General features: G+C 47.3%; 1 protein-coding gene and 1 non-coding gene across 7 annotated transcripts in view; one reads left to right on the top strand and one right to left on the bottom strand.

Annotated features, from left to right (window-relative positions):
* The first annotated feature begins 6583 nt into the window (after positions 1-6583).
* The window catches only part of LOC140406440 (uncharacterized), a 51223-nt gene continuing 44870 nt past the window's right edge, over positions 6584-12936 (top strand). For 2 of the 6 annotated variants that reach the window (XR_011939153.1, XR_011939152.1), the window contains exons 1-2: positions 6604-6850; positions 9461-9566. The gene's annotated coding sequence lies outside the window, so the exon portion shown is untranslated. Of the gene's footprint in view, positions 6851-6876; positions 6990-9460; positions 9567-12936 lie in introns of those variants that run through there. The other 4 variants (XR_011939151.1, XM_072494476.1, XM_072494477.1 and 1 more) reach the window with 4 other exon arrangements.
* trnak-cuu (transfer RNA lysine (anticodon CUU)) lies at positions 7908-7980 on the bottom strand. The gene has a single exon. It is a non-coding gene; the product is annotated as a tRNA-Lys (tRNA).

The raw sequence follows: 12936 nt of genomic DNA on the forward strand, positions 1-12936 counted from the left end.
CAACCAATCTATTTTAAGTAGGTTTCGATTCAATTCATTGTGACTGCCACACAAACACATTTTCAGTCTGGAAACATAAACCAGCTGCTTTACATTCCATCAGGAACATCACAGTTTTACACCAATCTCTGATTTGACAGCACGTTTCCAGCATTCACCATCGTTCTTCCTGACTCTAAACACAGTTGTAAAGGTGCTTCTGTTCCGTGTCTATGAGCTCTGAGATATGGAAGAGAGTGATTGGGACACATTTCTTACACACCTCAGGATTAACCCACACGGGTATTTTGCTGACAGTGAAGAGAGATGAGAAAGACCAAAGTGTTGTTTGTCCCTCTCAGTGTGACCCTGAAGGACTGTGTCCAGGCTCAAGTTCTGTTCCTGCCATATGATCCTCCCCCAGATTGTCCTTTCTGAGCTCCAGACCAGCGATGTTCAGCACTCAGGTGGGAAAGACAAAAGTCTGTAACAACGTTTAAAACACATTTATTCAGAATAATAAACCTCATCAGCAGATTAAGACAGTCAGAGATTATTCAGTCCTGGACATGATTAACAGCATCAATCAGGGTATAATCTAAACCTTGTAGTTGCTTGTGAACTCGCTGATGTGTTAGCAGGTGGGATGAGTGAGTAAACCCCTTTCCACAGACATTGCAGTTGAATGGCCCCTCCCCAGTGTGAACTCTCTGGTGATTCAATAGGCTGGATGAACGAGTGAATCCCTTCCCACACATTGAGCAAGTGAACGGCCTCTCCTCACTGTGAACCTGCTGATATGTCAGAAGATTGTATGAACGTGTGAATCCCTTCCCACATTCAGAGCAGGTGAATGGTCTATCCCCTGTATGAAGTTGCTGGTGTATCAGAAGGTTGGATGAATTAATGAATCCTTTCCCACAGTCAGAGCAAGTGAATGGCCTCTCCCCAGTGTGAATTCTCTTGTGGTTCAGTAAGGCAGGTGGACGGCTGAATCCTTTCCCACACACAGAGCAGGTGAATGGTCTCTCCCCAGTGTGAGCATATTGTGTGTTAGTAAATTCTTTTTGTTTTTAAAGCTCTTCTCACAGTCAGGACAGTTAAAAAAATTGTTATCAGAGTGAACAAGTTGATGTGTCTGCAGGTGGGATGACTGAATGAATCCTTTCCCAGACAGGGAGCAGGAGAACATTCTCTCCCCAGTGTTAATACGTTGATGTGTCAGCAGATCCTTTTTACATTTAAAACTCTTCTCACAGTCAGGACATATAAACGGTCTCTTATCAGTATGAACAAGTTGGTGAATCCCTTCCCACAAACAGGGCAGGTGAATGACCTTTCCTCAGTGTTAACTCGCTGGTGTGGCAGACGTTTGTATGAATGGGTGAATCACTTCCCACAAATGGAGCAGAGGAACGGTCTCTCCCCAGTGTGACTGCGACGATGAACTTCCAGTTGTGATGGGTAACTGAATCCCTTCCCACAGTCCGCACATTTCCAGTTTCTCCATGGTGAGGGGTCTTTCTGTCTCTCCCGGTTGAAGCTTTGTCCACACACAAACAAGTGTTTAATTTCTCCCTGCAGTGAATGATGTGATACTTTTTTTGAGGCTGTGTAACTGGTTAAAACTCTCTCCACAGTCAGCGGACTAGAAAACTCTCATTGGGGGTGGGTCATGGTGCTTTTGCAGTCACACTGCTGAAACAGAACAAACACTTCTTCCAAATTCAAAGACTGAAGATATTGAGCTCTTAATGAATTGAGTGACTGTCAGATTTTGATGTGATGTTTGGTTTGAATTTTCTGTCGGCCAATCCTTCACTTCGAATATCCTGTAAAAGGAGTTTACAAAAGTCATCCCTGTCAATTCAGGGTAGAAATTCTGAACAGACAATTCTAGTTTCTCTGGAACATTTTTCCCTCTCTTGTTCCCCCAAAGCTGTAAATCCCCGTCCCACACACTCTCCCTCCTCCCTGGGCTGAAATCCAAACCCATCTCATCATCTGCACAATTTCTTTCCTCCACTCCCAGTTTTCTGCCTCCCTCACCCTAACTTGAAGGTGATCTGTGGAGGAGTTGTTGTCAAGTGACACTTAAACCTGAAACACTTCTTCAGTGTTTCCCTCCCTACCCCCTTCTCTAGCCAAAAAAAAAAGCAACCGCTGTAAAGATCAAGACTTCTACCTCTAGTCGAGGTAGAAGTAGAAAGCAGTTGAACCGTGATGTCACAGCCTGCAGGTAAAGGATTGGCTGGTGACTGGTAAGTAGTTTTTATTTTATTTTCCCTCAGGTGTTATCGTGCAGAGGTTGCTGAGTGAGTGCTTGTTGAGAAGGGGAGTGAATAAGAAGTAAGCTCTTTCATTCTTTTTCTTTTTTTTTCTGGAGGGGATGGCAGTAAAGGTAGTGCAATGTTCCTCCTGCAGAATGTTTGAGGTGAGGGACGCCGTCAGTGTCCGTGCTGATTTCATCTGTGGGAAGTGCACCCATCTCCAGCTCCTCAGGGACCGCGTTAGAGAACTGGAGATCGAGCTGGATGAACTTCGGATCATTCAGGAGGCAGAGGTCGTCATAGATAGAAGCTTCAGGGATGTAGTTACTCCGAAGAATAAAGATAGATGGGTGATGGTGAAAGGGGCTAGGAGGAAGCAGTCAGTACAGGGAACCCCTGTGGTCGTTCCCCTTGGTAACAAGTATACCGCTTTGGATACTGTTGGGTGGGTGGGGGGGGGGACATACCAGGGCTAAGCCATGGGATACAGGTCTCTGGCACAGAGTCTGTCCCTGTTGCTCAGAAGGGAAGGGGGGGGGGAGAGGAGTAGAGCATTGGTCATTGGAGACTCCATAGTTAGAGGGATAGATAGGGGATTCAGTGGGAACGCGAGAGACTCGCGGTTGGTGTGTTGCCTCCCAGGTGCCAGGGTGCGTGATGTCTCGGATCGTGTTTTCGGGATCCTTAAGGGGGAGGGGGAGCAGCCCCAAGTCGGGGTCCACATAGGTACCAACAACATAGGTAGGAAAAGGGATAGGGATGTAAGTCAGGAATTCAGGGAGCTAGGGTGGAAACTTAGATCTAGGACAAACAGAGTTATTATCTCTGGGTTGTTACCCATGCCACGTGATAGCTAGACGAGGAATAGGGAGAGAGAGGAGTTGAACACGTGGCTACAGGGATGGTGCAGGAGGGAGGGTTTCAGATTTCTGGACAATTGGGGCTCATTCTGGGGTCGGTAGGACCTCTACAAACGGGTTGGTCTACACCTGGACCAGAGGGGTACCAATATCCTGGGGGGGGGAAATTTGCTAATGCCCTTCGGGAGGGTTTAAACTAATTCAGCAGGGGCTTGGGAACCTGAATTGTCGCTCCAGTATACAGGAGGTTGAGAGTAGTGATGTCATGAGTAAGGTTTCAAAGTTGCAGGAGTGTACCGGCAGGCAGGAAGGTGGTTTAAAGTGTGTCTTCTTTAATGCCAGCAGTATCCAGAATAAGGTGGGTGAACTTGCGGCATGGGTTGGTACCTGGGACTTCGATGTTGTGGCAATTTCGGAGACATGGATAGAGCAGGGACAGGAATGGTTGTTGCAGGTGCCGGGGTTTAGCTATTTCAGTAAGCTCAGGGAAGGCGGTAACAGAGGGGGAGGGGTGGCATTCTTAGTCAAGGGCAGTATTACGGTGGCAGAAAGGACGTTTGATGAGGACTCGTCTACTGAGGTAGTATGGGCTGAGGTTAGAAACAGGAAAGGAGAGGTCACCCTGTTAGGGGTTTTCTATAGGCCTCCGAAAAGTTCCAGAGATGTAGAGGAAAGGATTGCAAAGATGATTCTGGATAGAAGCGAAAGCAACAGGGTAGTTGTTATGAGGGACTTTAACTTTCCAAATATTGACTGGAAACGCTATAGTTCGAGTACATTAGATGGGTCCGTTTTTGTCCAATGTGTGCAGGAGGGTTTCCTGACACAGTATGTAGATAGGCCAACGAGAGGTGAGGCCATATTGGATTTGGTACTGGGTAATGAACCAGGACAGGTGTTAGATTTGGAGGTAGGTGAGCACTTTGGTGATAGTGACCACAATTCGATTACGTTTACTTTAGTGATGGAAAGGGATAGGTATATACCGCAGGGCAAGAGTTATATCTGGGGGAAAGGCAATTATGATGCGATGAGGCATGACTTAGGATGCATCGAATGGAGAGGAAAACTGCAGGGGATGGGCACAATGGAAATGTGGAGCTTGTTCAAGGAACAGCTACTGCGTGTCCTTGATAAGTATGTACCTGTCAGGCAGGGAGGAAGTGGTCGAGCAAGGGAACCATGGTTTACTAAAGCAGTCAAAACACTTGTCAAGAGGAAGAAGGAGGCTTATGTAAAGATGAGACATGAAGGTTCAGTTAGGGCGCTCGAGAGTTACAAGTTAGCTAGAAAGGACTTAAAGAGAGAGCTAAGAAGAGCCAGGAGGGGACATGAGAAGTCTTTGGCAGGTAGGATCAAGGATAACCCTAAAACTTTCTATAGATATGTCAGGAATAAACAAATGACTAGGGTAAGAGTAGGGCCAGTCAAGGACAGTCGTGGGAAGTTGTGCTTGGAGTCCGAGGAGATAGGAGAGGTGCTAAATGAATTTTTTTCATCGGTATTCTCACAGGAAAAAGACAATGTTGTCGAGGAGAATACTGAGATTCAGGCTACTAGACTAGAAGGGCTTGAGGTTCATAAGGAGGAGGTGTTAGCAATTCTGGAAAGTGTGAAAATAGATAAGTCCCCTGGGCCGGATGGGATTTATCCTAGGATTCTCTGGGAAGCTAGGGAGGAGATTGCTGAGCCTTTGGCTTTGATCTTTAAGTCATCTTTGTCTACAGGAATAGTGCCAGAAGACTGGAGGATAGCTAATGTTGTCCCCTTGTTCAAGAAGGGGAGTAGAGACAACCCCGGTAATTATAGACCAGTGAGCCTTACATCTGTTGTGGGCAAAATCTTGGAAAGGTTTATAAGAGATACGATGTATAATCATCTGTAAAGGAATAATTTGATTAGAGATAGTCAACACGGTTTTGTGAAGGGTAGGTCGTGCCTCACAAACCTTATTGAGTTCTTTGAGAAGGTGACCAAACAGGTGGATGAGGGTAAAGCATTTGATGTGGTGTATATGGATTTCCTAAAGCATTTGATAAGGTTCCCGACGGTAGGCTACTGCAGAAAATACAGAGGCATGGGATTCAGGGTGATTTAGCAGTTTAGATCAGAAATTGGCTAGATGGAAGAAGACAAAGAGTGGTGGTTGATGGGAAATGTTCAGACTGGAGTCCAGTTAGAAGTGGTGTACCTCAAGGATCTGCTTTGGGGCCACTGCTGTTTGTTATTTTTCTAAATGACCTGGAGGAGGGCGAAGAAGGATGGGTGAGTAAATTTGCAGATGACACTAAAGTCGGCGGAGTGGTGGACAGTGCGGAAGGATGTTACAAGTTACAGAGGGACATAGATAAGCTGCAGCGCTGGGCTGAGAGGTGGCAAATGGAGTTTAATGCAGAAAAGTGTTAGGTGATTCATTTTGGAAGGAATAACAGGAAGACAGAGTACTGGGTTAATGGTAAGATTCTTGGCAGTGTGGATGAGCAGAGAGATCGCGGTGTCCATGTACATAGATCCCTGAAAGTTGCCACCCAGGTTGAGAGGGTTGTTAAGAATGCATACGGTGTGTTAGCATTTATTGGTAGAGGGATTGAGTTTTGGAGCCATGATGTGGAAGCATTGGAAAGGGTGCAGAGGAGATTTACCAGAATGTTGCCTGGTATGGAGGGAAGATCTTATGAGGAAAGGCTGAGGGACTTGAGGCTGTTTTCGTTAGAGAGAAGGTTAAGAGGTGACAAGATTGAGGCATACAAGATGATCAGAGGATTGGATAGGGTGGACAGTATGAGCGTTTTTCCTCGGATGGTGATGTCTCGCACGAGGGGACATAGCTTTAAATTGAGGGGAGATAGATATAAGACAGATGTCAGAGGTAGGTTCTTTACTCAGAGAGTAGTAAGGGTGTGGAATGCCCTGCCTGCAACAGTACTGGACTCGCCAACACTAAGGGCATTCAAATGATCATTGGATAGACATATGGAAGATAGCCGAATAGTATAGATGGGCTTTAGAGTGGTTTCACAGGTCGGCGCAACATCGAGCGCCGTAGGACCTGTACTGCGCTGTAATGTTCTATGTCCTCCTCTGCCTGGGTTCAGTTCTCCAGCTCCTGTCTGCAGACTGACAATAAAACCAATGGGTCTTATTGGGGGGTTTGGGTTCTCACCATTGTCCCCGCTCGCAGCGGCCCTCATTCAGCCTCTGGGAGCCGCATTCACTCTCACTGCGGCTGCGCTCAGCCAGGAGCAGCACCGCGCATGCTGCACAGAGAGGCTACTTCCGGGGGCGGGACATTCGGACGCCTGCGCGTTATGGCTCCTGTGATGGAGATAGGGCGTATTCATTCTCGCTTGGCATCGCCCGGTAGTCTTATCCGCCATTATTCCATTACGTTCCTCATGGTGATAAATTGGTTCCGGCACTTTTGATACAGTTCGGTCACCGAACGGGGCGGCCGCATCGGTGTTCTTCTCTCTGATTGGCCCCTGTTAACGGCTGTCATCTGTTCAGGAGGCGATATGCAGCAGGACGCCTGCGCGGCCGCCATCTTTCTCAAGTGCAGCAGGGCGCATGTGCGGCCGTCGTTGACCCGGAAGCCGGAAGAGAGAATCTTGTGAAATTCCTTTGGAAACTCCTTTCGAAATACGAGGATTTACTGACGGGAATTTCAAACCAAACATCACATCATCCTCTGACTGAGTTACTCGATTCATCAGGACCTGAAAATCATTGGGCGGTAAAATGGTTTGTCTGAGGGCAAAGATTTCAGATATTAGAGTGACTGGGAAAATTTAAATGACCATTCCAGGTTAAATTTGAGACTAATTACACCGATCACATTGGGGAAGTTAAATAATTTGCTGTTGTACTCTTATGTATGCAGGTAAATTTTAAAATGACCGCATTAGCATACTTGGCAGGTCAACTGGGCAAACTGCTGACCTTGTTAGTAGTGAGAGTTACTATCCGGGATTTTGTTAAAGTTTGTTGTTTCTGTTGCATTTCACTCAGCTCATCGTGGCAGCAAAGTAGGTATTCAGCCTAATCCCAATTTCCAGATTGTGGTCTGTAGCTTTTTAAGTTAAATCAATTCAAATGTCTATCTGAATACTTTAAAAATGTTATGAGGGTTTCTGCCATCATTTCAGGCAGCATGTCACAGATCCTCACCACCCTCTAAACCTCCTAGTCCTTCTCTAAATCTCTGCCCCCTTTTATATGTATCTCTCAACCAAAGGGAATAGGACCTTCCTATCCAATCTATTTAGATCCCTCTGAATTTAAAAAAAAATAGAAATTTATATTTTTCTCCAATTAAGGGGCAATTTAATTTTGCCAAGCCATCTAACCTGCACATATTTGGGTTGTGGGGGTGAAACCCACACAGAAAATGGGAGAATGTGCAAACTCCTTACAGACTGTGACCCAGGGCCAGGATCGAACCCGTGTCCCCAGCACGCAGGCACACAACCACTGTGCCACCATGAAACTCCAGAATTTTATACATTTAGAATAATCTTTAACTGCAATGAAGTTACTGTGAAAATCCCCGTAATCACATTCAGGCACACCGAGGGAGAATTCAGAATGTCCAATTCACCTAACAAACATGTCTTTCGGGACTTGTGGGAGGAAACCCATACAGACACTGGGAGAACCTGTAGACTCTACGCAGACAGTGTCCCAAGTGGGAATTGAACCCTGGGACCCTGTCGCTGTGAAGCAACAGTGCTAACCACTGTGCTACCGTGCTGCCCATAAAACAGTCCAGCTCAATGTTCTCAGATTAAAGAAGCTGAAGCGCCCAACATGGGTCTTGAACCCACGGCCCTGGGATTAAGACTCCCATGCTCTACCGACTGAGCTAGCCCGGCTGCTTTTCACAATTTCATTTTGGTCTCCCCTCCGTCTTTTCTGTTCCAAAGAAAACAGCCCCAGTTTATCCAAACTTTCCTCTGAGCAAACATTTTCAATTTCTGGTCAATGTTCTTAAATCCCCTCTATACTCTCTCTGGTGCAATCTTCCTGTGCACAGGAATCTAGCTCTGGCCTAACTAGTCCTGTCCTGCCATTTACCATGTAATCCTTTGCCTTGTTTTCCCTCCAGTTTTCTTCCTCACTATCACCAATGTTTAATCATTTTTGTGTCACATGTAAACTTCTTATTCATGTTCCTACATTTACTTTCAAATCAATGATGTAAACCAGGAGTGAAGGGCCCAGTACTGATTCCTTGGAAACCGGCACTGGAAACAGCCCTTTTATTTTCTCTTTTTTATGGGATGTGAGTGTCACGGGCAAACCAGTTTGGTTGCCCATTCCTAATTGTCCTTAAACTTGAGTGGCTTGCTAGGCAATTCAGAATTAACCACATTTCAGTGAGTTAGCTGGATCAGGTAACGCAGGTACAGACTCGATGGGCCGAATGGTCTCCTTCTGCACTGTAGATTCTATGATTAATTCCGACCTTGGGTCACTGTCTCTGTGGAGTTTTCCTGCGTCTGCGTAGATTTCCTTTCCGGGTGCTCTGGTTTCCTCCCACAGTCCAAGAATGTGCAGATTAGGTGGATTGGCTGTGCTAAATTGTCCCTGGGAGGTGTTACGGGGATAGGGTGGGGAATTTGCCAAGGTAGGGTGCTCTTTCAGAGGGTTGCTATGGACTCGATGGGCCGAATGGCCTCCTTATGCACAATGGGGATTCTATGATTCTACATTGGATCCAATGATGTGTTCACTCACACACTGCAGCCTGACGCTTATTATTGGAACAGACAATGTGTTTGTTACTCTCAAAGTGAGTGAATCCTTTGCTGTTTATCCTCTGGGCCCCATCTCCACTATTAGTGTCTAATTGTCCTACTGAGACTCTCACTGTTATTATTGGACATTCAGCGCACAGTCTGAGCCTGTGGCCGCTCTCACCATCTGTAACCGTCATAATGTCTGGGTGATTGACGGCAGCTCCAGACCAATAGGAGGTGGAGAGGCAGGATTGGAGGACCGACCGAGAGCGGCTAGTCCTCCAACCAATCGGAGTGAATGAGGGGTGGGGCCCATTGTGATTGAAGCATGCGCTGTGTGGGTAATGAAGATGCAGAAGGGCTGTGTCTTCAGATCCGAAATCGTGAGGGGCGGGGCGGCGGGCATGAGCGATCATCCTGGACCAGGGAGCAGGAGGAGAGAATGTTGTGAATTTCTATCCTGGACTGACAGTGATTAATTTTGGAAACTCCTTTTACAGGGGATTAGTAGGGGAGGGTTTATACTCAGCAAATTCAAACCGGGAGAAATATTTATCTTTCCCGAATTTTATTTCTGGACTGACAGTGATGCCTTTGTAATCTTCTTTCACAGGGACTTAGCTAGGGTTTCGCAGACAGGAAATTCACAACCAATCCTCACATCAATTCTGACAGCACCATTCACGTTATCAGGACCTGGAGATTATCGACCTTTGTGTGTAAGCATTGAATTCCATATCATTATCACTCACTGTGTAAAATTTCTTCCTCATATCCTCCCTGTAGATCTTGCTCACAACCTTAAATCTGTGTCCCATAATTCTTTTACAATCTACTGATGGGAACAGATTGATTTATCTTTTTTCCGGGTTTGCTGTTATCGCTTCCGGTGCCAGGGTCATGCCAGATGGTCCGTCCAGATTCCACTCCGTTATTGTGTATTTATAGCGGTTGAATGGACTTGGACCAGTCCATTTCCAGTTCCAGTACACAAGTGAAGTCTCCGCCAAGCATTGATTGACGTGTATCCAGTTCTGGGATGGATCCCAACCATTTTTTTTTTACAAATGCCAGATCGGCCCAGTTAGGGGCTTAGCCATTCACTAGCACCCAGTGACCCACTGCCCACCACGTAACTCTCATTAGTGTCCTCAATGATCCCAGTGACCGAAAGAGGAATCTTTATTGATTAGAATTGCAGCAGCTCGAGCCCTTCGTCAAAGCCCGAGTGAAACACTTGGCTCACCCCTCCGCAGTCTGGTCTGATCTCTAACCTGCAAGTGAGTCTCCTGCAAGAACACCACACCAGCATTTTGATTCTTTAGGTGAGCGAAAACCCTTGACCTTCACTGGTCCACTCAATCCCCTTGCGTTCCAGGTGACCAGCTGAATCAAGGGTCTCTGCACCAGCCCCCATCACGGAATCAGCCATTTCCACCGTGAGGTCTATCCAGCAAATCTTCAAAAAGTACAGGCCAAGGGTCCACCCAAGATGACCGCCACACACACACATCTTCAGAGTAAAACAAAAACAGTTTTATAGTCTTCATCAGCAAAGTAACCCCCCTCCCCCATTTTTCACCAACGTCCCACCGAGACACACAAATCTATCTCCCCCCCCCCCCCCCCCCCCGGCTGAGCTTGTCGAACCAGCCAAAACTGGTTCACCGGCTGCAGCCCCCCTCCCCCCCCCCCCCCCCATCTCACTCCCACTCACCAGCTGACTGCTGGCAGGGCAGCTCCTCTCAGGACAACAAGAAAATAAAAACAACAATGTTGCCCACTTGAGAATAAAATGTGCCGTCACCCCCCACCCCTCCCCATAGATCTATGTTGTGCTTTGTAAAGAAAATCTCTCTTCATCTCCACACAGAAAAACAATCTTTCAGAAAATGTCAAAACTATAGACAGGATATCACAACACTCACCCCACCCCACAGGGAACGTACATCTTGTCCAATACAGATAACTGGCCCCAGTCCATGCTTTACAATAAAGGCATTCGCCCCCTCCAGTGTCGCTAAATGTAATTCTTTGGACCCATTTGTCACCCGCAGCTTTGCCGGGTATACCACCCCGAATCAAACTACTTTCTTACACAGAGCATCCTGAACCTTATTAAAGGCTGCTCGCTTCCTCACCAGCTCGGCTCCCACATCCTGGTAAATCCTCACTTGGATAACTGAGTGAATCCCTTCCCACACTCAGAACAGGTGAATGGTCTGTCGCTGGTGTGATTGAGGTGATGGATTTCCAGCTCACATGGGGATCTGAATCCCTTCCCACTGTCCCCACATGAAAAATGAAATGAAAATCGCTTATTGTCACAAGTAGGCTTCAAATGAAGTTACTGTGAGAAACCCCTAGTCGCCACATTCCGGCGCCTGTTCAGGAGGCTGGTACGGGAATTGAACCGTGCTGCTGGCCTGCCATGGTCTGCTTTAAAAGCCAGCTATTTAGCCCTGTGCTAAACCAGCTCCTGTTTCCACGGTTTCAGCATGCTGTTGGTGTCCTTGTCCCTCTCCACGTTTGATGATCAGTTGAATAATAAACTTTATTAGTGTCACAAATAGGCTTACATTAACACTGCAATGATGACTGAGAAAATCCCTTAGTCGCCACACTCCGGCGTCTGTTCGGGTAATCAGAGGGAGAATTCAGAATGTCCAAATCACCAAACAAGCAGGTTTTTGGGGACTTGTGGGAGGAAACAGGAACACCCGGAGGAAACCTACACAGACACGGGGAGATTGTGCAGACTCCGCACAGACAATGATCCAAGCCGGGAATCGAACCCAGGTCCCTGGTGCTGTGAATCGACAATGTTACCCACTGTGCTATCGTGGTGCCCTTGTCTCCACAGAAGCATGAGTACGGTCTCTCCCCGCTCTGGTTTGATGTTTCAGATTGTCCAGTACCGATGACAACTCAGGATTCAGGCGGTAGGGTGGAAATCCTCAGCCGGTCAAATTCGGTCGGGTGAGGCATGAGGGAGGGATGGAGCCGGCGCATGGGTCAGTAGGCTTCATAAACACTCCGTGTAGCCCGAAGCCCCGAATACGAAGCTAGGATACAGCAGTTGAACTGGCGAAAGCTGCTCGTCTTTTCCCCGAGACAGGCCTGAGTGGACGAAGTGTGGGGCCGGGTGAATGCGGAGGGAGCGATAGCCCCGGCTTAGCTCCACCTCCCATTCACTCTGATTGGCTGGAGGACCAGCCGCTCATATTTGGTCTTCCAGGCCCGTCGCCTCTTCCTATTGGTCTGAACCTGCCGTCAAATCAGTCGCCGGGCATTGTGAGCTGGAGCAAACCCTTCACAATCATTGTCAGCTCCCTGGTTTGCAGCTGCGGGGCTTCTCCCTCCCTCCCGGGAACAGGCCCAGGTTAACGGGCACCATCCTGCTTCAGACACTGGAGGATGGTTCACATCAGAGGATGGGGGAGGGGGGATAATAAATAAGAGCTTACACTTTGCACTCAAATCAATGAGGACTCTGATCTCTGGCAAGGAAGGAAACCCTGGCAGGTGGGCGGGGAGGATTCACAAACACCCGCTGGAGGCCCCAAACCCCCAATAAGACCCATTGGTTTTATTGTCAGTCTGCAGACAGGAGCTGGAGAACTGAACCCAGGCAGAGGAGAGGGAGGGAGAAAACTGGGAGTGGAGGAAAGAGATGGTGAGATGGGTTTGGATTTCAGCCCAAGGAGGAGGGAGAGTGTGTGGGATGGGCATTTACAGCTTTGGGGGAACAAGAGTGGAAAAAATGTTCCAGAGAAACTTGAATTGCCTGTTCAGAATTTCTATCCTGGACTGACCGTGATGGCTTATGTAAACTCCTTTCACAGGGGGTTAGTATTGGAGAATTTGCACAGAACAAACTGAACCCAACAGAAAGGTTTGTCTCTTTGCGAATTCTATCCTGCATTGACAGTGATGACTTTTGTAACATGAGAGATTACAGCGATCAGGAAAGATTAAATGGAGTGGGGCCTTTTTTCTATCGACAACAACAAATTTAGCAGTGACCTGCTATAAATCTTTTAAATTATCAGTAGTTTGGAGAGGGGCGATGTGAGAGAGTCCAAAACC

The sequence above is a fragment of the Scyliorhinus torazame genome, unplaced genomic scaffold, assembly GCF_047496885.1.
Source record: "Scyliorhinus torazame isolate Kashiwa2021f unplaced genomic scaffold, sScyTor2.1 scaffold_532, whole genome shotgun sequence".
NCBI classification, from domain to species: Eukaryota; Metazoa; Chordata; class Chondrichthyes; order Carcharhiniformes; family Scyliorhinidae; genus Scyliorhinus; species Scyliorhinus torazame.